Source organism: Halichoerus grypus, chromosome 2 (assembly GCF_964656455.1).
Source record: "Halichoerus grypus chromosome 2, mHalGry1.hap1.1, whole genome shotgun sequence".
Lineage (NCBI taxonomy): Eukaryota > Metazoa > Chordata > Mammalia > Carnivora > Phocidae > Halichoerus > Halichoerus grypus.
In genome coordinates, this window is record NC_135713.1 from 136,361,149 (window position 1) to 136,382,748 (window position 21,600).

Below are 21,600 nucleotides of genomic sequence, written 5' to 3' on the forward strand. Positions count from 1 at the left end.
GTAGGGGTCCGAAGGGGTACATGCACCCCAATGTTTATAGCAGCAATGTCCACAATAGCCAAACTGTGGAAAGAGCCAAGATGTCCATTGACAGATGAATGGATAAAGAAGATGTGGTATATATATACAATGGAATATTATGCAGCCATCAAAAGGAATGAACGCTTGCCATTTGCAACGACGTGGATGGAACTGGAGAGTGTTATGCTGAGCAAAATAAGTTAATCAGAGAAAGACATGTATCATATGACCTCACTGATATGAGGAATTCTTAATCTCAGGAAACAAACTGAGGGTTGCAGAGTGGTGGGGGGTGGGAGGGATAGGGTGGCTGGGTGATAGACATTGGGGAGGGTATGTGCTATGGTGAGCACTGTGAATTGTGCGAGACTGTTGAATCACAGATCTGTACCTCTGAAACAAATAATACATTATATGTTAAAAAAAAAAAAAAGAAGAAGAAGAAGAAGATAGCAGGAGGGGAAGAATGAAGGGGTGAATCGGAGGGGGAGATGAACTATGAGAGACGACGGACTCTGAAAAACAAACTGAGGGTTCCAGAGGGAAGGGGGGTGGGAGGATGGGTTCGTCTGGTGATGGGTATTAAAGAGGGCACGTTCTGCATGGAGCACTGGGTGTTATACGCAAATAATGAATCATGGAACACTACGTCAAAAACTAATGATGTAATGTATGGTGATTAACATAACAGAATAAAAAAAATAAGACCCATGCTAAAAAAAAAAAAAAAAACAGAACACCTACAAAAAAAAAAAAAAGAAATGCTGGTATGTGTTGTCCAAATCTCTGCACAGGTCATGTCAAGGTGGGGCTGACCTTCTCAGGCACTTCCTGGTGTCCTGTTGTCACTGTCTGCCTATAGCACTGTTTCCCTGTGTCATCATGTGGGGAGGTGTGTGCAGGTCATGGCGCATCTGTTAAAAAAAATTAGAGAACTTTTACAAATAGTGTATTGACTATAGACTTTCCAAAACACACTGAACTGAACAGGTACAGGAGATGATGAATCGGGGGAAGGTATTAGTCAGCCCCGAAGGAATAGGCTGGAGCAAGGGAGATGGATACGTGACCGGAAGAGAGGAGGAGGTACCATAGGAAGCATGTGCATGGAGGAAATGCATGTGAAGGACTGCATCATGTGGCTGGAATTGGAACTGGGATAGAGACCAAGCAATCAAATGCTCAAGATCTTTTCAATGAGTACCTACCTGTTCTTTCTAAGAACACAATGCTATATAGCAAGTCACTGGAAAGTTTCCTGAAATGAACACTTATTCTTCATCAATACTGTTTTAGTACTGCAGCCCAATGAGTCATTAACATACACAAATAAGGACCAGCTCTAGAGCCAGTGATCAGGAAGAGAAGGGGCAGTCAATCAAGCCCCAGACACTGATATGGAACCCCCCAAGTAGTGTGGTGGTGAAGAGTAGTCTCTGGAAACCAGAGAGCAATCCTCAGATATTTGAAAGGATGCCTTTCAAACCTACTCGAGCATGTTAACACAAGACTACACTAAATCTGAGTGACAGAGGAACTTAGAGCAAAGGTTAAGTGATCTCTTGGCCATGCTACTATAAAAACTCTAAGTCCCAGGGGCGCCTGGGTGGCTCAGTCGGTTAAGCGTCTGCCTTCGGCTCGGGTCATGATCCCGGGGTCCTGGGATCGAGCCCCGCATCGGGCTCCCTGCTCAGCGGGAAGCCTGCTTCTCCCTCTCCCTCTGCCTGCCTCTCTGCCTACTTGTGCTCTCTATCTCTCTGTCAAATAAACAAATAAAATCTTTAAAAAAAAAAAAAAAAAAACTCTAAGTCCCAGAAGGCAGTGAACATAGAGCCCATGGCCTTGAGGTCTAAATAAAGACTTCACGGTCCATCAGGTCGCATCCAAGCAGAGAAGCTAGATCACTCTCCCCAAGTATGTGGTCCTCACTCTGGCCTTAAGCCTTGGATAGCATGTTCCCCAAACACTGAGGTTGCTATACTTGTACTTATTCATACTAGCTGACCATAAAAGGACACGAGCTATGTCATTCAGTCTGCTCACTCTGTCACTACCTACCTACAGAGCCCCATTTCTTCTCAGAAAACTGAGAAGGATCCCTCCTTCAAGGAGCTCAAAAGAACCAGCATAGGGCAGGGAGTTGAGAAAGGGCAAGATTTGCTCAGCATCCTGCTGTTTCCCATTCTACTCTTGATCTTCTTTATCAACAATAACCTTGAATATTTATTTAATAGTAGAGGGAACGTGAAACCATACATTTGAATAAGCTCAAGGCAGTTAACTTCATCATTCATCTTCATGATGAATACTCATTCATGAAATACTCACTGAGCACCAATTATGTGCCAGGAACCCTGTGGTTGTTGGGAGTAAAACACCCAAAATCCCTGACCACACTTTTATTACATACATGTGCATTATAGGAAACATTTTTGTTAATAATGAATTATAAAATTTGAATGCAAAAAAATGCTAATTTAAAAAAAATAATCTAATGAGTAGTGTTATGCAGGCACTCTTCGTTACTCAATATTAGACAGTTTTATGGTTCACACTTTTAATAAAGTAAACAAATAAGAACAGCAGTCAAAATTTCTAACCACATTTCATATTAAATCTGCATTGAATACTCCTAAGGATTGTGACAAAAATCAGAGATTCATAAACTTAAAATGCTGGAGTGGAAAAGCAAAGAAATGATAAAAACGAGGCTGTCTATATTAATACTTTTTTTTTTAAGATTTTATTTATTCATTTGAGACACAGAGATACAGAGAGAGAGAGAGAGCACAAGCAGGGGTAGAGGCAGAGGGAGAAGCAGGCTCCCCGCTGAGCCAGGAGCCAGATGTGGAGCTAGATCCCAGGACCCAGGGATCATGACCCGAGCCGAAGGCAGATGCTTAACGACTGAGCCACCCAGGTGCCCCTATATTAATACTTCTGATGGGATTTATGTACTTCTGTATTCCCCTCCTCCTCCCCAAAATCTTTTACATAAAAAAGACACTAAAATAAAGGCCTGAAGAAGGGGATGTAGATTTCTCTGTTGAACCCCACTGTTTCATTCTTCACACAAAGACTTGGAGAGTGTTTGAAATATGGCACCCACAGCCAGACTCACCAGCTATGCGGCCCCAGGCAAGATACTAACTTGCCTCTTTCTTATCTCTGAATGGGAGGTAAAAATAAACAAACCAATAAACAAACAAATAATAGTACTAGCTGCATAGGGAAAGGAAAAACACTTTCTCAAGCACATAAGTGTTTACTCTCATTTCTGTTATTAAATCAGAAAAGCACTGCAATAACAATGCATGTCAGGGTCTCCAGTGACAGGAGTTCTCAGAATATCTTAAAGAAAGAATTTGGACTTGAACACTTTAGCCTTCTCATTAATCTCAGTGTCAAATATGCTCCGGGCAATCCAGCAGCCGACCATCCTGCAGTGGTTAGGTGCCCCTATGTCCCTCCTCACAGCAATGTCTAAGTGCTGAACTCCAAGTTCACTGCCGGAACGCCCTGTTTTCATAGTGGTTACCACTTTTTCCATTTCTTCCATTCTGACAGTATAGATTGTGTTCTTCTGTTTGGCTGCGACTGTCTGGCCTTCCACAGTGGAAAAAACTGTTACCAAACCATTCCAGCCATAACTTGTGATCTTATTCAGCAATACAACTTTTCTGCCAACTACAAGCTCAACAATTCCTTCCCTCATACAACCCCCCCCACCCCCTTACCCTGCCATGTATTTCAGACAGAGTCTCAGACTAGGCTAAAAACAAAATGGAAAAGGTTTCAAAATTATCCGGTCAATGCTTGAAGGAAGTCATGAAATCACATTTCAATTATCCAGAGTATTATTACCCATTCGAGAAGGGCATTGTCTGAACTCTATGCTTGGAATCAGCTACTGGGAAATTACAGAAGATGATCTGAATTTGTGAGAGGGGAAAGCACCAAACCTGAATTCTAGACAAATGGGCATTTACATTTTTGGCCTTTGCAGAACTAATCAACACCCACAATCTGTTTTAATAACTCTGTCCGGAGTATTTGCTTATCCTTCCAACAACAAAATGCAAAAAAAAAAAAAACAAAACACAGCAGAAGAACTGAATGTGGAATAGGTTTTTCAAAAATCACGACAGGTTTCACACTGAGCTTGCCACATTATCTTGTCTCCTATGATCAACAACATACATTTGTAAAATGTGTCAAAGGCACAGGGTCATGGTCTGGTAATGGAAGAAAAAGATGTCTCTGTATTAGGCAATCACATTTATCTAGGAATCAAACATACACCCATACCCAGGAGCTACAAATATCCATCAATTGAATCCATGTGGGCTAGGATGCTTTGCAAAGAAAAGCCCCATTCAAATTCTAATCAGTATCCAACCGGCTTCACTGAAAGTTCCTGTAGGGAAGTGATAACCTCTTACTCATCTTTAGAACACTAGCATCTGAGAATCAAAGGAGATCTGTTTATGGCTAAACAAACTTAATTAACGCTCAGCTCTTAGTCCAGATTTCCTAAATGACTCGTGTGTCTGGATATAAAGAATTGAATTGCGGGGTTCAGTCTCGTTTTTAGTGGCCATCACAGACATGATTTTTGACTGCCTTTCTAAAGAAAGGTATTTATCAAGAATCAGCATATCACTATGCTGTTGAAATTGCACCAAGAAACCCAGGAAAGCCTACAATATAAATACATTTTAAAAACGGAATTTAATTCTATGATAGATCATACATGGAGAGCAGTCCTAGGAATGAACGAAAATATTCAAATTTTGGATAATGCATTAGTTATTTTGTCCCACATGGAAGGTAAAATGGATGGTTTAAATAGCTTTCATGTAAATGATACAGAAACATCTTAAGGGGGTTTAAGTAAAGAATTTTAGTAAAAAAAGGCTTATAGAATTGTCAAAAAAATACAGAGCATGACCTTCCATAGGGCAATCGAAGATTGAAGATTTACATTTCACAATTTAAGAGAAAGAGGAAAATAGAAAAAAAAATTTACAAACTTCAAATTGAAACTAATTTCAACTTAAGTGCTACCAGAAAGACAATGATGAAATCTGACTATAAAATCGAACATATCTCATTTATAGTACACCAATACCAGCTCTAATTGCGCATTCTATGATTATTCAGAAAACCCACAATTGCACAAGATGTGATCCTTATTTTAAAATTCAAGCTTAATTACAAGGTTTCTTTCACAGTATTTAGACTTGGGCAAGATGTACTATATCCAGAATCCATGTATAAATTCTTTATGTGTCCTTCAATTTCTGCTGAACTACTAAGTGGATGTTTCTGCCCATCTTCTTCAAGAAGTACGCACAATGCTCAAGTCTTTGGCCAACAAGAATTTCAGTTGCGGAAAAGGGAGTGATCTCATCACTAATTCCTCATTTCAATAAAATGAAAATGTGAATTTTCAGGACCAAAATATGATCATATCACCGGAGTGCTCCATTTCAGAAAAACACAGGCATTAATACGCATTCTAAAAAGGACTTTAAGGTTTTTTGGAAGTAACAGATGAGCAATATTATATACACCCTTCACTGAGTAATACGATAAAACAATTGCATGCATTTGCATTTTAGAACACAAAATAGCATGTTTTCAAAAGAATCAAATTAAATAATGTATATATGGAAGCTCTCTTTTATAGCTTTAAAGTGTATTTCAACCATAATTAACATTGACCTCAAAATTAAAAATTCATATTGCCACATCAGATATTCAGAGTATGAATAAGCATGTAGCACTGAAATAGAGTATTTCAAGGCAGCTGAATTTTGAACTAGTTAGCCTTGTAGTACAAGGGAATTTATTCAGAGGGCTAGGAGAGACATGTACAGTGATGGACAAAACATCCTTCACCACAAATCTATACATTAAATGGCAAGGAACTGCTTTTCCTACAGAAATAAAAAAAGGGAATAATTTGATAAAATATATACTGCTTTCAGTCTTCCTTTCAAGCCTGTATTACTGTTATTTTAATGTTGAAACTTTTCATTGTCTAAAAGCCTGAATAAATGGCACTTCATCCTGAGATTATTCTGTTTCCACATGATTTGACAAATACCCCCAAATAATTTGAAAAGAGAAGACAAATGATGTAACTTGATAAAGAATATCCCTTCCTATAGAAGGAAAGCACTATTTTTGGAAGATATGATCTTCCCAGGATGAAGAGTCAGCTCTTTTTTGAATATGAGGAGTTTCAAGGATTATTTGCTTCTCAGAATACTGAGACCAGCGGGAGAGATCTTCTTTTTGACAACTTTCTGATTTCAGGAGTACAATGAGCATGAAGATGTCAGTTTACATTCCAAAACTCCACCAAAAATGAGTTTATCCCATTTAGTTTTCTATGGGTCAAACATAACAACAGAACCTTGGATCAGAGCAGGAATTCAAAATAAAAAAACAGATGAAATACCACCTAGAGGTTTAAGAAGGCTTAATAATTATCACAATATACATTTTTTGGGGGGGAGGGTGAGGGAGAGGGAGAGCGATCATTTCTAGCAGACTCCCTGCTCAGTGCACAAAGCCCACCGTGGGGCTTGATCTCAGGACCCCGAGATCATGACCTGAGCTGAAATCAGGAGTCAGACGCTCAACTGACTGAGCCACCCAGGATCCCCATCACCCAGGAGCCCTTATTTTTTTTTTTAAACTGCTTTTTAAAGAAATGCAGTTTTATAATTGAAAATAGGTTAGTAAAATCTGGCCTAACAGAAACATTCCTATAATTAATAGCTTAAAATGCTTTTTTTTCAGTATATAAAATCATGAATTAGTACGCCAGCCATTTTTTTCTAACTACAAATGTGCTTATAAAATTTGAACTATTCAGCAGTAAACAAACCTTCACCTTGAAGACAAGTCTACAGTTTTGTTTTTTTTTTTTTTTAAGATTTTATTTATTTATTCGGCAGAGAGATAGAGAGAGAGAGCACAAGTAGGCAGAGTGGCAGGCAGAGGGAGAGGGAGAAGCAGGCTCTCTGCTGAGCAGGGAGCCGGACGTGGGGCTCGATCCCAGGACTCCAGGATCAGGACCTGAGCCGAAGGCAGCCGCTTAACCGACTGAGCCACCCAGGCGCCCCGACAAGTCTACAGTTTTGATTTTGTTTTGTTTTTCCCAACTGTTGGACAGTTTTACATCAACTAGTCTTTACTTCTGCCCCGTATTTTGAATGCTAATGTAATCATCATCAATTCTGAATATCAGTGCTGGTTTCAACATTTCTGCATGAGAAGGGCTCAGAGGCAGAATCTAATTGGAAAGCCGGGCCAGGGACCTAGTCTAAGAAATCTGTTTTGAATACTGAGAACCCTATTTTTAATTAAAGCATAGGTTCCTTCCCAGGGGTTGAGGGTAAGGTAACAATGGAGATTACAGAGGGAAGGTTAAATCTTCCTCCATCCTTGCCCTTCCAAAAGCCTCTAGTCATTACTTCTTATCCATTTAGGTTCAAAGTGAAACCACTGGACATATTTCAAGGAAACGTAAGGGAAGGGCTTCAACCAAAACAGGCCTGCAGGTCGGTGACACAGCTAGAACAGCTCCAAGATGTGCTACCCACTTGAAGGATGAGTTGAAGGAAAAGAATGAGTGACTGAAAGACATTACAAAGTAGGTCTCCAAGTGTAAGGTTTGTTACCATTTATTTATTTTTTAATTTTCACGGGAAGAGGGATTAGGAAAGGATCAGCATGGCTGAGGATGTGTCAAATTTAAAAGATTTTCTGAGACACCTGGGTGGCTCAGTAGGTTAAGCCTCTGACTCTTGATTTTGGCTCAGGTCATGATCTCAGGGTCATGAGATCAAGCTCCAGGTAGGGGGCTCCACACACAGCACAGAGTCCACTTGGGATTCTCTCTCTCCCTTTGCCCCTCCCCCTCAGGCACACGCTCTTCTCTCTCTTTAAAATAAATAAATAAAACCTTAGCAAATTTTTTTCCTGGTTTCCTATAAAGTGAATTTCCCAGAATATAAGAAAAAGTCCATATATGGGTAATAAACTTCAGGAAAACAAGACAAATAGAAGAAAACAAAACAAGCGCCACAATAAAATTCCCTGCTGGTATGATTGAAAGAGGTTAGTGAAAATCTTTAACGTGCCTTTAGAAGTGGGAAGCATGGGTAAAAATTGCTATCTCTGTGAAGCAGGCTATTAAAAGGGACTTTGAGGGACACCTGGGTGGCTCAGTTGGTTGGCTGTCTGCCTTCAGCTCAGGTCATGATCCAGGGGTCCTGGGATCGAGCCCCACATGGGGCTCCCTGCTCAGCGGGGAGGCTGCTTCTCCCTCTGCTTGCTGTTCCCCCTGCTTGTGCGCTCTCTCTCTGACAAATAAATAAATAAAATCTTTTAAAAAATAAAAATAAAAGGGACTTTGAAACTAAGACAGACAGTGAGCATGGTAAGAAACTCGGAGGAAGCACAGAGCAAGGGTCTCTCCCCAGCAGCATCTACAATCCCAGCGTAGCTCCCGCCCCCAGCTCACCCGAGCTGACAAAACTCTGTAAATCCCCAACTGATATTCCTTTGTAGAATAAGATATCTTTTTTAATTAACATATAATGTATTATTTGTTTCAGGGGTACAGGTCTGTGATTCGACAGTCTTGCACAATTCACAGCGCTCACCATAGCACATACCCTCCCCAGTGTCCATTACCCAGGCACCTCATCCCTCCCACCCACCCCCACTCCAGCAACCCTCAGTTTGTTTCCTGAGATTAAGAGTCTCTTATGTTTGTCTCCCTCTCTGGTTTCATCTTGTTTCATTTTTTCTTCTCTTCCCCTATGATCCTCTGTCTTGTTTCTCAAGTTCCTCATATCAGTGAGATCATATGATACTTGTCTGTCTCTGATTGACTTATTTCGCTCAGCATAATACCCTCTAGTTCCATTCACTTCATTGCAAATGGCAAGATTTCATTTTTTTGATGGCTGCATAATAAGATATCTTAAAGAAACTACAGATCTACTTCGAAAAGTGAAAAGAATAAGAAGTTTCAGTTTTTTCCTTTCAGGGCTAACAGGACACAAATAATGATCACATGTCACATGACATCATTGCATCTGGAATATAGTATGTTAAAAAAAAAAAACACTGAGAACTTTTCACTTTTTGTTTAAAGGTGAAAAGAGATGTTTGTGTTTGAAAAGTGAATAAGCTAAGATATACATTTCACGACTGGTTACCTGACAAAGTTGCTATAAATCATGGGTATGTTGTGCTGCTTCAGAGACCTTCTTGAAACGACTGAACCAAGCACCACTATTTACAGGTTCTGAAGAGGCAGTAAATATAATTTACTGATATCTGAAATTTCTATACTCACAAATCTAAGGGAATAGAAGGCTCTTTCTTTCTGATTAGATCCTCAAAGCATTTTCTACATTTTGAAATTATTTAACATAGCTCTGGATGTTTGCTTGACTACCTTGAGCCACTAATACGTATCTTCGGTAAAGAAGGTGGAATGGTGTACAATGTTTCCTAAGAGCATCACATTGGTGATTAATAAAGTGACTTCAGGCGATAAATGAAAAAAACTTAAATTTCATAGTTCTGTATTTATTTTAATATGATAAGGAAAAAATATAGCTAGCTTCTTAAATCAGTGATAGAAGTCTTCCTTTTATTTTTATTTTATTTAAGATTTATTTATTTTAGAGAGAGATGGAAATAGAGAGAGACAAAGAGAGAGAGAGAGAGAGAGACATGGGGGGGGAGGGGCAGAGGGAGGAGAGAGAGAATCCCAAGCATGGAGCCTGACACAGGGTGTGAGGCAGGGCTCCATCCCAGGACCCTGAAATCATGACCCAGGCCAAAATCAAGAGTCAGACACCAAACCTACTAAGCCACCCAGGTGCCCCGACTTTTCTATATTTCAATGGCCAGTTCTAAGGACGCAAAGCCAAGTAATTGCTGACACTTGAGAACAAAGCCATTCTTAACTGTGATGAGAAACCTCTTAAATTTTTACAATAGCTGCCAATCTTTAGCCCTGTGATGGGGACCTCAACCAGAGAAAGTGCTTAACAAGATATTTTCATGTGTCCTATAAAGTAATAACCGTTATTATGAAAATCTAAAATTAATTATCAGCTGAGATACAGAAAATAAATTATGTTCCTCTAAGGATGAATCATGTAGACTGTGGGCAGCAAAGAAAAAGAAAAGAAATAATGTGTAGAATAGTTTTATGTCAAATTGCTTTTGAAATAAACCACTGCAAAAGATTATGGGTTCATCATTCACCAAAAAAGCCTGTCTTTTTAACATCACACAAAAAAAATTCTTCTTTATTCTGATTCATACACTTCATATAAATGTAATATATCAGTTGATGCAATATGTACCAAACAAAACAAAAACAAATTGGCTGGTCCTGAATATAGCATTTTACAACTTGGCCGCATCAAGTGTCAGTTCACTCAAGAATATTTACTAAGCATTCACCGCAGAGAACACTGCTCCAAGAGTTATTCTGCATTTCATTCCCCAGACCTACAAATGTATTTTTCACATTAATACATAGACTATTTTCATCTGAAATTTACGTTTGAAAGAGAGTGTTGGAGAAGCAGCATATAAACTTCAACCAAGGTAAGTGTTTTATCAAAATTTATGGAAGAGGAGTATGACATCATCATTATGTATGACAAAACTGTAACAGTGTAATGCCTTGATGGCGCTAGTTTGTCTTCTCAGACACTTTGATGATGAAAGTGACAGATGTCCAAAATACCATATAAAGATTTAAGCTATGGTACTGCATAACAAATCAAGACTAGGATAGCCATCCTAGGGTTCTTCTCTTTTACACGTCAAATGGAAACACAAGCTACTCTTGCAAAACTGTTTTACCATATCTTAGGAAATACACCATTCTAAAACTCACACTTTATTTCTTCTTTTAAAGATTCAAGTTAAAAATTTCCAAATGCTTCTATGCAATTATATTTACAAGACTATTAATCTCTATGAGTTTACTATTTTAAAATTACACCTTTCACCCTGATAATATATAGCAATTTTTTATAATCCTGAAAATTGAAAGCAACCAACACAACTTATATACCCAAGGCACTTAGACCATCCATGTGATTATGGTACAAAAGGAAGGTATTATACAGATAATTCAAAAAACAAAGAAAACAAATGCATACATAAAGTACTTGATTGAACCCCCCAAAACAGTTATTGTATTTATTAAATTAACTAGATAAAAATCAACTTACATTTTACTATATAATGTGCAGATAATTTATAATGTGCAGAGAGTTCTAAGAACACTGTAAAATGGAGATATATTGCCCATTTGTTATAAATCAAGCCAGGGTTGTATATATTTATAAAAATATTTATACAGTCTTTAATACAAAGATTGTGACAGGTGAAGGAAGGGGAATATTGTGGGATACATGTATATATTCTCTGCAAATCAAGGACGTGACATAAAAAGAAAACCTACAATACTATTATTGAGAACAGTTCAGAATACCATTAGATTAAATCTAAAGAATACAAAATAGGTAACAGATGAAGATCAGAGAAGCTTTCTTCATGGTGCACTACTACGTGATGAATAATCATGAATATACACTTAAATATATTCATATTTATTCACAGTAGTAAGAATAATGCCTCATCTTTATTGAATACTCATGATGAGCCAGGCACTTGAGTTCACCGTCAAGGTGTCCTTCGCCTTTCACTAAACCATTTACAAATTTTTCCTTTTCCGTTTCACTACTATAGAAACTGGAACTCTGGGAGGTCACGCATCTAGAAGCAACCTCACAGTGATAGAAACCTGGGTCTGTCTGACCTCAAAGTCCCCCAGAAACAATTCCAGCATCAATCTTAGCTGCTAAGAATTCTAGGTACGTAGCTACCTTTCTCAAGTAGGCAGCTTTCTGAAGAAAGTAACATTTTCTAACACTTTAACACGGAATCAGTCACTACAAAATGAACATAAAAATATTATAAATACTTACAGAATAAGTATAAAATAAAATCTTTAGTAAGAAACTTGTACTGACGGGGGCGCCTGGGTGGTGCAGTCAGTTAAGTATCTGACTCTTGGTTTTAGCTCAGGTCATGATCTCAGGGTCCTGCGATCGAGCCCCACATCAGGTTCTGTGCTCAGTGTGGAGTCTGCTTGAGAGTCTCTCTCCCTCTCCTTCTGCCCCTCCTGCTCTTGCTGTCTCTCTCTCTCTCTCTCTCTCAAATAAATACACAAAATCTTAAAAAAAAAAGAAAGCAACTCGTGCTGACAAAATACTGTGGAAAACAGGTAGACAAGGCAAAGCCCTCTCCAGTGGTTATTTCTTAGGGAGACAAGTCAAGTGCACAAATGGCTTCTGGACACAGAAAGACCACAAGGGTGCAGCAAGATGAGCACAAATCCCCACGGACTCTCAGAGGCAGAGAGTGAAAGAGAAGGAATCAAGAACCCGAGCTGGATCTGGAGGGATTGAGCTAAGAGGTTGGGAAATGAGGTCTTGGTGATAGAACATTTGATATTGTCATTTATTTTTTGTTTATCTTCTGTTGAGAGGGAAACATAGTCTTACAGAGGTTTTTGAAAATCATGTCTTAGAGGGGAAACAAAACACAAGCTGAAATGAGCACTGGGAGTGCAGGTATCTCTGAAAAATTTGCTGAAAGTGTATATATTACATAGAGTGCTCTTCTCACAAAAAATAATAATGTAAGGGGAGCCTGGGTGGCTCAGTCGGTTAAACATCTGCCTTTGGCTCAGGTCACAATCCCAGGGTCCTGGGATCGAGTCCTGCATTAGGCTCCCTGCTCAGTAGGGATTCTGCTTCTCCCTCTCCCTCTGTACCTCCCCCTCTTTGTGCTCTCTCTCACTCGCTCGCTCTCTCTCTCTCAAATAAATAAAATCTTTAAAAAAATAATATGAAAAGAGGGCAGGAGAAAACTTCTGGAGGAGACATATATGTTTATGGCATTGACTGTGGATGGTCTTACAGGTATGTATGTATCTCCAAACTCAACAAGTTGTATATATTAAATATGTGTGCCTTTCTGTATGCCAATCATATCTCAATGACATGTTTTAAAAATACTACCTGAGGATTCTAGATAAAAAAAATTTAAATAAATCAACTGTGAATCACAGAAATGATTTTCAATAGAAAAAGAAGGCAAAACTGTTCTCAGTTCTAAGCTACTTTCTTGGCAGGCAAATTCTGAGCCAAACCCTTTTGGGTTGTGGCCTTCTGACAAGTTAGTCTAAAGATCACTGCCCTAAATCCACACTCAGATTAAGCCTGTGGGAAATGGCAACAAAGCCCGCATTGGGTTGGACATTTCTATACCTTGAAAATTTATGAGTACTATCCTTGGGCTGGGCTAGGTTACATCAAATACTGTTAGATTCTAATAAGGGGAAAGTAGGTAGAAGTTCTTGTTAAAGACAGTGGCTTTTGCAAAGGTGTTCAAGTAGCAGCCAGTAAGAAACACTCAGAAAATTAGCCTTGTTCCAGGTTAAATGGAACACAGATTTTTTTTTTAAGGCAGATGATACATTTCATAAAGTGTCTTTAAATTAGATAGTAAAAAAGCCTTAAAAATCAGGCGAATGAGCTTAATTTTTATTCTTTATTAAAATAAAAGCTTACTCATTTAATCCTTATAATAACCATATAAAGTGGGTTTTTTTTTTTTTTTAAAGATTTTATTTATTTATTTGACAGAGACCGAGATAGAGAGAGCAGGAACACAAGCAGGGGGAGTGGGAGAAACAGGCTTCCTGCCGGGCAGGGAGCCTGATGTGGGACTCGATCCCAGGACCCTGGGATCATGACCTGAGCTGAAGGCAGACGCTTAACGAATGAGCCACCCAGGCACCCCTAAAGTGGGTTTTCTTATTATCCCTATTTTGCTGAAGATAAAACTGAAGCCCAGAGAGGCTAAGTAATTTAAGGTCACATTGCTAGAACATGGTAGAGTCAAGATTCTAATCAAGGAAGTTTACTGGGACTTTTCTCCTATGATTTTTTAAAAAGAAAGAAAAAGGGGAGAATGAAGGATGGATATCTTAATCCCAGATTGAGAGCTGTTACACATATTACATTTACAATGATTTGCACACATCAATTTAAAATCTATTTTTGTATTTTATTTCTCTACATAGAGAGTAAACTCCAAGATAACAGGGATCCCAGAACAGAAGGTAAAGTGTTAACAAGTCCCTGAAACACATAAGCTCAGCTGGAAACACTACCTTGATGCACTGAATACTATAGCTGACATTCTTTTTTTTTTTTTTAATTTTTTTATTGTTATGTTAATCCCCATACATTACATCATTAGTTTTAGATATAGTGTTCCATGATTCATTGTTTGTGCATAACACCCAGTGCTCCATGCAGAACGTGCCCTCCTCAATACCCATCACCAGGCTAACCCATCCCCCCACCCCCTCCCCTCTAGAACCCTCAGTTTGTTTTTCAGAGTCCATCGTCTCTCATGGTTCTTCTCCCCCTCCGATTTCCCCCCCTTCATTCTTCCCCTCCTGCTACATTCTTCTTCTTTTTTTCTTTCTTAACATATATTGCATTATTTGTTTCAGAGGTACAGATCTGAGATTCAACAGTCTTGCACAATTCACAGCGCTTACCAGAACACATACCCTCCCCAGTGTCCAACACCCAGTCACCCCATCCCTCCCACCCCACCCCCCACTCCAGCAACCCTCAGTTTGTTTCCTGAGATTAAGAATTCCTCATATCAGTGAGGTCATATGATACATGTCTTTCTCTGTTTGACTTATTTCGCTCTATAGCTGACATTCTTAATGGAATGTAAACATTAGGGGAGACAAACACAAATTAGGCTTTATTTTTAACCAAACAGAAAAACCGCCTTCCTTCATTCTCTCAAATCAGCAAAATTTTCTTACACTATTGTGTAGTGATGTACGCTGCTCATTTTACTGACTTAAAATTTGACTAGTAAAAAATTAGGCTCACTTCAAGAAGAAAATGTATTTCCCTCAAGCCCAGAAGTAAAATTGACATGTCTGTCTTGTTCTTATTTAGCATTTTGAAGTCCATTGATTTTTAAACTGTTTTAACAATTGAACCTTTCATTTCCCATGGGGGAAGGGTAAAATACATTGCCGTTTTATTTTATACTTTTGAGAGACTGAGGACAACAGGGGGGCCAATCTGGTGAGGGGCGAAGTCCAGGGACTTGGATTCCAATGAGACATGTATCAGCCCCACTCTGTCCTGATAATGATGGAAATGACCTTGGGTCTCTGAATCTTAGTTTCTCTACCACAGGATCACCAGAGAGATTAAATAAGATAACATGAAAGTAGCTTTCAGAGGACCTTCTAAAAAGTAGGATCTTTTTTTTTTTTTTTAGATTGTATTTATTTATTTGAGAGAGGGGGAGACAGCACGAGTGGGGTGGGGGGCAGAGCGAGAAGCAGGCTCCCCACTGAGCAGGGAGCCTGATGTTGGGCTCGTCCCAGGACCCCGGGATCATGACCTGAGCTGAAGGCACACTTAACCAACTAAGCCACTCAGGCAGCCCTGAAAAGTAGGCTCTTAATGAACACAGATGGCTGCTATTTTGGAAGAAACTACCTTCTTTTAAACATGTGATTTGAAGTCAGAAGTCAGAACTATTACTCCTGGTTGTATAAATTGCTAAATTTTGATCATGGGCTATTCATGACTCATCCAAAATACATTTTACTCCATTATAAAATGCAGATAATTTATTCTGTGCCTGTCTAAAAAAAAATTGCTTGAGCATCAAATTAGACACTGCATGTTGAATAGAAAAGCAATATCAATGTAGTAAAGCAAATCCCAAATAGCGTTCATAAAATACTTTTTAAAATTCAAGAATAAGAGCAAGAAAAAATTTTAGCAATTAACTTTTCTGTCTATTAATCAACGATGACACGTTTCACAGCCCAACTTACTACCCTGTGTTTAATTAGAATTGTACAGCTACTTCATGACCTCAAAGATCCTTTCTGTCTGGGCTCACTGGGGAGTCCTCTTGAGACGCAGACTCCAAATCAGAACTCAAAAAAGGCATTGTTTGTATGTAGTTCAGGCGATGCCCCTCAAGAATAAAGTCTTTCTCTATGTCCTGGATGCTACTTACTTCCGCTAGCTTCAACTTCCATCACACCCCACTTTGTCCTATAGTTTCTAATGAGTTCCTTGGGGCATTTTGTCTCTATTCAAGTGCTTTCCCCTCTGCCTAGAAGACCTCACTGTCTCTGTCCTTGGGTCAGGGCACTTCATATCCTGTAGCGAGATGGCCTCTTTGCACGCCTTCTTTCCTTTAGATATGCTCCCCAACAGGGAAGACCTCGTATATCTCAGCACTTGCGTTGTAGCAAACAATGCCTGACCCACAACAGACACTGGATGTGTTACACGGGGCCAATAAAAAAGAGTCAAGACAACCTCTGAAACTTCCAACGACTCCCTACGCATAGCTGGGGCCTCCTGGGCCAGATGCCGATGTGATTCCAGCTGCTTCGGCAGTATGTCTGAGAACCTGGCCGAACGCTGGCAACTAGTGGAGAGCCTAGGGTCAGGGTGCCCAGCACTGAGGAGGCGGTTCCCATTCAAACAACAAACAACAGAGTTCCGAAGCATCTACCAACGTCCAGGGTATTCTTTGTGCCAGGCAACTCATCTTAGCCTTGGCAGAACAGCATGACCAAATCTCCTGAGATTTAGAAACAACTGCAACGCCATTCTTGACACAGTTATTCTATCCTGGACCCCGTTGTTTTATTTTTAGATCTGTTTCCAGTAAAAGTCCACAGAGAAAATTTCCAGTTTCTCAGTACAAATACTCACCAAAATGCAGATGCTAAAAAGAGACAGAATAAAGTCTTCCCTTATGAGTTGCCCTAACCCTTGCCATTTTCATAAAATACCTCCAGGAGACAAATGTGAATGTGACTCATTGCTTCCTACCTCGTTTGCCAGGCAGGCTCTGGTAATTTTTAGAACCCTCAGATGGAATGGCAGATTGCATTTTCTGCAATGGCAGACACACACACACACACACACACACACACACACACACCCCTTCCCATACACTTTCTATTAAAATGTGATGGCAGTCCTCCAATGAAATGAGGTGAGGTCTATGTTCCCTCTTCCTAAAATCTGGGTGGACCTTTACACCTGCCTCAATCAATAATATGCAGAAGAAGCAGGGCTGTGTGACTTCTGAGGCTAGATGATAAAAAAGCAAATGACCTCAGACTGGTTCACCTTCTATCTTGAGACACTCGCTCCTGGAACCCAGCCACTATGTTGTGAAGAATCCCAGGCTACATGAAGAGGCCCCATGTGGGCCTACCAACCAGTAGCCATAGCAAGCCCCACCACCAGGCCTGTGAATGAATGAGAAGATACGCCCAACCTCCAGTGTTTGAGTCTTCTAGCTGAGACCCACCGAAACTGTGACAGATAAGAGATGATCAGTGCTGTCTGAAGCCACCAAGTTTTGGAATGATTTGTTATGCAGCAAAGAATAATCAAAATAGACTTGGCAGGGTGCCTTGTCTTTGCACTATCAATTTGCAACTAGATTTAAGGCAGTCTGATACCTCATACTCTTTGGGCAATTTTTTTTTTAATTTTTATTGAAAGACTATCTGCAAATAAGCATTCTGAATTTCATATTCCTACAAAAATCATTCCATTATGGAAGAAAAAAGAAAATCATTCAGAAAATACAAAATTCTTTAACTGATAGAAGATTCCAGATTATTTTTTAAAGCCCTCCATAATCTTTCCCTATGTTTTTAACTGTGTTTCTCCAACAAGGTTTGAAGAGCATAGTTTTGTTATTATTGTTGGGTTTTTTAAAATTTATTTATTTTAGAGAGACAGACGGTGCATGAGTGAGGGGTAGGGGGAGAAGCAAAGGGAGAGGGAGAGAGAGAATCTCAAGCAGACTCTGTGCTGAGTGCGGAGCCTGACACAGGGCTCGATCCAAGGACCCTGAGATCATGACCTGAGCTGAAACCAAGAGTCGTAGGCCTAACCAACTGAACCAAACAGGCGCCCCTGTTACTGTTGTTTTAAAACTTCTTTCTTTTCGTTTTAAATGGAATGTGAATTCTCTTTGGCAGAAAATGCACAACACTGTGAACCCCAGACACCTCTATCCCATATTGTCTCACAATGAGTTCCTGATGGATTTCTTTGAATTTAAGTTTATCTCTATAAACCCTTGATTCCATTAAAATTACATGACTCATAAAAATACTACTCTGAAACCAACTTTCGTTTACTCGGTTTTCATTCTTAGAATTCCCTCCCACCTGTCATTAAACCCATGGTTCATCTTAAGCCCTTCTCTGCCCAGTTATCCACCAATAAGCACGTCCATAGATATTCTATCAGCCTTCACAGAACACCCCACCTGGAAGATCTCCCCCTAATCGGCCAAATAACCTACTCCTCAAGTCAAAGTAAGTCCATCTCCCCTGTGGACCATTATTTACCTTTTCATATATGCTTCAGTTTTCCCATCCATAAAACAAGGCTAAAAGTGGTCTCTAGCTCCTGAGGTTGCCTATGAGAATTGATTAAAAATAAAAGCACTTCATAGGTCCAGGTATACACATAATTATTACAATATTTACATCTTCTCTTAATGGTATTCAAGATATTTTGAGCAGGTTCTTTTTTTTTTTTTTTTTTTTTAAAGATTTTATTTATTTATTTGACAGAGACACAGCGAGAGAGGGAACAGAAGCAGGGGGAGTGGGAGAGGGAGAAGCAGGCTCCCCACGGAGCAGGGAGCCTGATGTGGGGCTCGATCCCAGGACCCTGGGATCATGACCTGAGCCGAAGGCAGATGCTTAACGACTGAGCCACCCACGCGCCCCTTTTGAGCAGGTTCTTTGTCTCACACTACTGTTGTGTGCACCCAATTACATAATACTCATTGTATGTGATGATCTGCAGTTGGAGTAGGTCAGTACATTAAACCTTTAAATTACTTACTGACATTAATCATATTCAAAGTTAAGGGCTGCCGACAGTTTAAAACAAAGACATAAAAGTAGAAAAATAATCCTCTTCCAATATTTCATGTAGAATTAATTTTGACAAAATACATGCAAATTCAGCATGCCAAGCTATGACCAGAATTTCATCAGCTAAGACACAATTTCAGTGAACAGTCTTTTTCCCAAGAAAGTTGAAGCCCTTTCTCTCGGTTTAAAGAGGTATAAGGCACCTCCTCCCCACCCTCCACCTCTCCAAATAAAGCAGTGGCAATCTCTCTGGACTCAGAAGGACTGATGTCAATAAATGATTCTAACAACTAGGCCCAGCTTGGGATTTAAAGGAATAAATACTATCATGGAAGCCTACGTAGCCCAAAGGTGATAAGGGATGACTTGAAATAAAAAGTTGATGAACAGGGACACCTGGGTGGCTCAGTTGGTTAAGGATGATCTCAGGATCATGGGATCAAGTCCCACATTGGGCTCCCTGCTCGGAGGGGAGTCTGCTTCTCCCTTTCCCTCTGCTGATCCCCCCGCTTGTGCTCTCTCTTTCTGTCAAACAAATAAATCTTTAAAAGAGTTGATGAACACAGGCTAGCTATGTGGAAAAAGTAAATCTCCATTTGAATATTTCTGATCTGTATTGCTAAAAGGCTTACTTGGGAAGGCTAAGGAAGAATTAAAAAAAAAACAAACAGGTATTGTAGTTGTAGAAAAGAAGCTCATCAGTATTCTAAGATTTTATGAAAAATAACATTGAGGTGCTTTATCTTAAAAATCAATCCTATACCCCACAGTGGCAATAGTTAATAATACTGTATTGCATATTTAAAAGTTGCCAAGAGAGTAGATCCTGAAAGTTCTCATCACAAGAAAAAAATTCTTCAACTCTATATGGTGATGGATGTTAATTAGACTTACTGCGGTGATCAGTTAGCAGCATATACAAATATGGAATCATTCTGTTGTACGCCTGAAGCTAATATAATGTTGTACATCAATTACACTTAAATTAAAAAATGATACACAATTTATCGCAAGGAAAGTTACAACATCAGGCTGAAAAGGCTTACTATGATACACCATCTCTAAAATAAATATTCTGTCGAGAACCAACTATTTAAAAAGTTTCCTACAAAATGGTTATTCAGAGGTAGGTGATAAATCCCAAATTGGGAAAAAGGTCTATGAATACGGATGTTCATATTTGTATTATATATCATAGCAAAAAACCGAATGTCCCCAGATGGAAATACAGTTAATTAAATTATGGCTCATTTTCTTTTTTTTTTTTTTTTAAAGATTTATTTATTTGAGAGAGCGAGAATGAGAGAGAGAGAGAGAGTACACGACGGGGGGAGGGTCAGAGGGAGAAGCAGGCTCCTTGCTGAGCAGGGAGCCCGATGCGGGACTCGATCCAGGGACTCCAGGATCATGACCTGAGCCGAAGGCAGTCGCTTAACCAACTGAGCCACCCAGGCGCCCCTATGGCTCATTTTCTTAATGTGGTATTATACAACATTAAATTGTTTACAAAGATTTATAGCACCTCAGAAAATACTGAACGCATAATGTTTAGTGAGAAAATAAGATAACTAAAGTACATATATCACAGCACCATGAGCAAACAAATGGATGCACAGCATAGAAACTGGGTGTGGGTGTCTAGCTGACTTTTCACTTTCGAATTTTCTGTTATTTTACCAAATATTTTATAATGGAAGACCTATCTTTTATAATGAAATATTTTACAATTAAGTTTCTCATTCTCTTCTTATCCTATCTTTCCCCTTTCCCCTTATTCTTCTCTTCTTCATTTACAAATTAGCCTACCAATGGAGAGTTTGGTCTCCAGGGGCGCCCAGGTGGCTCAGTCGGTTAAGCGTCTGCCTTCAGCTCAGGTCATGATCCCAGGGGTGTAAGACTGAGTCCCACGTGGGACTCTGTGCTCAGTGGGGAGTCCTCTTGAGATTCTCTCTCTCTGCCTCTGCCCCTCCCCCGCCCTCAAATAAATAAATAAATAAATAAATAAATCTTTAAAAAATAAAAAAGAGTTTGGTCTCCAGATTCCAAAAGTACTGGGTTTAAGTTACATCCCAGCCACTTTCCAATAGTGGGAACTTCTGTAAGTTAGTAACTCCTGAAGTTTCTACATTTCTAAGAATTAGTATAATAATAGCATCTCTATCTCTGACTGCTGGAAAATTAAATAAGAAGAATAGAAATACAGCTCTCAGCATTGTGCCTGCCACATGGTCATTGGTCAATAAATGAGAGCTGATACTTTGCACTTTATGGCTCACCGTTCCCCCTTGTGTCCTTCTTTGCCTCGCGTAAGAGAAGTTCAGTATTGTTAACAGAGGCAGAAGGCACAGCAAACATTACCTAACCAAAGCAAACATCTGTGTGTTCTTCAATGTTGCAATGACGTGTGCAAGATTTGCAAAAATCCCAGGAAGCGATAATCATGAAATGGTGTTTCCCCA

The 21,600-nt window shown here is 39.4% G+C and overlaps 1 protein-coding gene across 5 annotated transcripts in view; it reads right to left on the minus strand.

Annotated features, from left to right (window-relative positions):
* The window catches only part of PRR16 (proline rich 16), a 318,333-nt gene that overhangs the window by 181,879 nt on the left and 114,854 nt on the right, over positions 1-21,600 (minus strand). Inside the window, exon 1 of one of the 5 annotated variants that reach the window (XM_078067592.1) lies at positions 838-927. The exons of the other annotated variants lie outside the window; for them this stretch is intronic. The gene's annotated coding sequence lies outside the window, so the exon portion shown is untranslated. Of the gene's footprint in view, positions 1-837; positions 928-21,600 lie in introns of those variants that run through there. 5 annotated transcript variants of the gene reach the window in all.